The 4,465-nt window shown below is 46.6% G+C and overlaps 1 pseudogene; it reads left to right on the top strand.

Moving 5' to 3' along the window:
• The first annotated feature begins 232 nt into the window (after positions 1-232).
• LOC102006157 lies at positions 233-777 on the top strand (annotated as a pseudogene).
• Positions 778-4,465: the final 3,688 nt, after the last annotated feature.

The raw sequence follows: 4,465 nt of genomic DNA, 5'->3' as shown, positions 1-4,465 counted from the left end.
GTGGCTACACCTCCACCTTGGTTCCCTTGGTGAAGCACCCTTGCTGGCAGTCAAAGAGCACCATCCTGGTCTAGGCAGGCAGCACGTTAGTGCTTTTAGGGATGTCCCTGCCTCTAATATGGAATCCATGGAGACAAGTTTGTATACTGTATCAGAAGGGGAAGCCCAGTTCAATGGAAGCAAGTGGAAACCACCCCTAGCAAGTAGCTTGGCAGCAGTGAGTATCTGAGTGATGGTTTCTACCCTGCTGAGCCTCTACAAGGTAGATCCCTTTTATTGATTCTGACTGATCCAGTTCTTATGAAGTAGTGCAGAGCTCCCTGCACTTGCCTAGATCCTCCAGTCTGTAGCCTTTGCACTGGACCTTCAGCATGTTTGACTGTGGGCATCAACCTCTTCTTCTACTCTTGGAAAAAGGAAGTCTGCAGCACCAAGATCTACACAGGCCCTTTTTGTTTACTATGCCAAGTCCACATTACTGGAAGAAGCCATCTTCACTGTCCTGAATTACAGGGACTACTCACCTGAGTTGGAGACTGCATATAAGCTTATGGAGAACCTCAGGTGAATTCTCAGTTTCAAAAAAACTCAGATGAAAACGCTTTCCTTTGAGTTTTTTGGGACCAAAAATTATATGTGAGCAGATACTGGAAATCCACTCTCAAGTGAAATGACAATGACTACTTTGAGCTGGGTGTTGAGAATGAGCACAAAACCAACCCAAAGGACAGGGGAGACCCAGAGGACATGACAATTTTCATGGTCTATGTGGCCTAAAGAAGTCAGCCAGGGACTACAAGCCCCGTGTGATCAAGCACTCCAGATCAGTGGATGCTATGACAGCTACTAGGAGAGCAGAAATCCATCTAGAACAGCCCCATTCAGCAGGCAGAAGGAGGCTGTGGCCAGACTTCGGAGATGACCTGAAGGATGAGATCATCCACCCATTCCCCTCTCTGCTGACCATGTCCAGCTCCAGTATAGCAGCCCAGGTAACCTTCTACCACCTCTCCAAACAATGGCTTCAGCATGCTGTGCTGCACATACTTCTCTGCTCAGGGTGATTTGGACCTGTCATGGACTCAGGTCCCAGGGCCACATACAACAACAAAAATAGTAAAGCTGGATGTGTGGCTGGCCGCAAATGATACCCATATCTACTACAAATACCCCCACACACACAACAAAGAGTCACAGCCTACTTGCCAGTCTTCCAGCCCCTAAGCTCAGCAACTTCAGCAGCAAGTCTGCTGCCCTTGACAGCCTGACTTATGTGGCAGAAGCACATAAGCCAGGCTCAGATCCTCAACTGGCTACCACCCCTCCATTCAAAGCCACCTGCTGCTATGGCTTCTGCAACTGTCCAGACATTACCAACACTTACACCCAGTGTTCAAAACTTTCCTGCAATGCCTGCCTCTGTACTTACATTACAACCCATCCTTCAAAAAGAGTGAGCCGCCATAGTTCATGGCCAAGGACCAGCCGAACTTTTAAGTCCACGTGGTTCTCCCATTTTATGTATAGATGGGCTCCATCTTGTGCTTTCTCAGTACAAGCACTATATCACTGACCCTCCTGGTTTCATGGTGAAGTATTAATTCCTTGATCAGAACTAGAGACCTGAACTTGACCATATAGGTGGTGGGGATCCAGCTGGCTGCACCCACGTGGGAGAGTTTACTTAGCAACATCTCAACTGATGGCAAGAGAGGGGGACCTTCCATTCCAGTTCATTTTTGCTGATCTCTCCACTCACTATGTGGTTAGTTTTTGGCTTTGCTTCCTCTAAGGATTTCTGACTCTGGAACTAAGACACGTACCTCTTCCTCCCACTGCAAAGCCAACATGGACTGGGAAAAGCTCTGCAAGGTCACCTCCAAATGCCTGCTAGCTACAGTGAACTAGAGACATGTTAGCTTGTAAAATGAGCTCTTCTGCCACACTCCTCATGGCTCGCCCTTTGACCATCGTGTTCACAAGGATCCCCAGGCTCCCTGGCTTTCCTACCTCTCCAAATGGCAGGGGTGAATCAAGTCCAGGATTACCTGTATGTCATGGTGCAACCACAGCCCACAGTATTTGTGAACTTTGCTCCAACACATGAGGTGTGGATTTTCCACAGCAGGATTTGAACCAGTAAATTAGGTGTGGCCTGTCTGAGACCCAGGACATATGGAGCCACGCCTTACACCTGGACCACTCAGTGCTATAAGAATTGAAAATGGCCTTCTCCAAGTCAAGCAGGCTCTTGATAGGACAGCCTAGATTTAACGTCATAATGGCAGGACACAAAAGACAGCCACCATTAACCTGAAGAACCCCAGACCTAGTCTTCTCTCTCCATAAACCCCACATAATACTGTTTGGGTCCAGTGTGAACTAAGAAATGGTGAGAGATGGGTACAGAATGGCCATCTAAATTTTGATAATCTTCTTCAATTAGATCTTTATTGCAAAAGCCAAAGCAAGTTGTATAGGACACATGTGCAGCATTTTATGGCTCTTTAGTTCTTGGACCTTTCCAGATATTAACACACTTAATATGAAGCCTGAGGAGCAGAAAATTTATATCGTTGATGATTCTGTCCTAACACTCTGTGTCTCACGGGGCTGCTGGTCTCTTTTACCTGTTTAATAAAAACAACCACACTGGGTAGTCTGCTCGACCTCCTTATAAACCCTCAGGCCAGAAAGTCAGTGCCCTCCTTGTACTCCTCAGACAACTTTCGGCCCCACTGGACATACTCGGTAGAGTTATTCAGCACTTATGCTTGTGTCCCAGGATAGTGGCAATTACTCAAATCCAGGTTCCATGTTTTAGTGGCAGATACCAAACAATGCAATGAATGGTTAGGCTGATTTTCAGAAAATCCTGGTAGGTATGCTAATGGGTTTCAGAATTTTACCCTTGCTTTTCACCCATCATGGTGAGATGTGCAATTTGTCTTGGCCACTTGCTGTACCCCAGACCCTTATCACCTAATTTCTGAACACAGCCTTTTCTGTGTTCAATAATTGGGATTTATATGAAGATACAAGGTAGGGGGAGGGGGAAGGACAGGCCAAAATTATTGCTGTCACAGTTGGCAGTATTTTAAGCACAGCCAAGTAGAAGGAAGGGAAAGCCCAGGTTGATCAGTCAGGGAAAGAGTTCTGTTCTTAAATGCAAAGAAACGACATTGTGCAGGCAACTGTGCCGAGCCACCAGCTGGGCCCCACTCCACGTGTGCCTTGCTCGTGCCACTGGAGGACTGGCTGCCCCACACTCCTAGACAGGAGTTAGCCCAGCCAAAGCCCTCAATTCCCACTCTAATAAAGAGGACTGAAGGTGGGGCTAGGGATTTAGCTCAGCGGTATAGCGCCTGCCTGGCAAGCGCAAGGTCATGAGTTCAATTCCTGGTACCGGGAAAAAAAAAAAAAAAGGACTGAAGGTGCTTGGGGCAATCTGCAATGCCCATATCCACAGACATCCCCACCTCCTGGCAAGAAACCCTGGACATCATGGGCAAGCAAATTCAATTCCTTAGAAAAGTGGCTTACTCTGTTTTAACTTGCTTCCCTGGGAATACCCTCTTCTAGACCAATAGCCACAATTGGAGTTGAGGAGACCCCTACTTGGATCTTTCTTACACTTGCTCTGATGTGTCAATTTCAAGGTCACATATTCTGCCATAAGTTTTCAAATGTCCCATGGTGTTCTACTCCCTTACTGGGAAAAGATTTACTAGCAAAATTGGGGTCAATTCTCCAATTCTGGCAAAGGACAAAAGAATTTTACCTGCTGAGACTATACCAAGCCTCCCTGATCTAATTTTAACCAACAGGTGGCTCCTGCTACATGCTATACTAGGCTACCTGGCAGGGGGGCAATAGCAATTATAGCTATGTTAACAGAAGAAGCTACAAAACCAACTTTGGGTAAAAGCTAGAAGTTCTAGCCTTGAGACAAAAGGTTACTTATGGTTGACAAGAGGGACAGTTTCTTGTATCAGGCCAACTATCAGGCCATGCTTCTACACACTCCTGAAGTTACCATAAAGACTTGTACTACTCTTACTTCTGCCTCACTGATGCTTACAGGCTTAGAGGAAACAGGTGGTTTCCCAGGCCTATACAAACAGGCAGGACCATCACTGACCTGTGCCTCCAAGACCCTGAGGTGGTGTGGTTCACTGCCGGAAGCAGCTTTGTCCAAAGACATCAAAAGGTAGGTTATGCAGTTGTGAGCTCACAACAGGTCATTAAGGTCAAACCCCTGCCCCCACCAGGGACCTCTGCTCCAAAACTGGAGCTCATAGCCCATACTTGGGCATTGACATTAGGAAAAGGCAAAAAACTAAATATTTACAACTCCAAACATGCATTTCTGGTGCTACATCCTGATGCAGCAATCTGGAAAGAAAGATGAGGGTTTATCATTCAGTCAAGCACAAGCAGGAAATTCTACAAACTCCTAGAGGTG

Source organism: Chinchilla lanigera, unplaced genomic scaffold (genome assembly GCF_000276665.1).
Source record: "Chinchilla lanigera isolate Chin_1 unplaced genomic scaffold, ChiLan1.0 scaffold00032, whole genome shotgun sequence".
NCBI classification, from domain to species: domain Eukaryota; kingdom Metazoa; phylum Chordata; class Mammalia; order Rodentia; family Chinchillidae; genus Chinchilla; species Chinchilla lanigera.
Note: the sequence above shows the minus strand (reverse complement) of the source record. Positions and strands in the feature narration are given on the sequence as shown.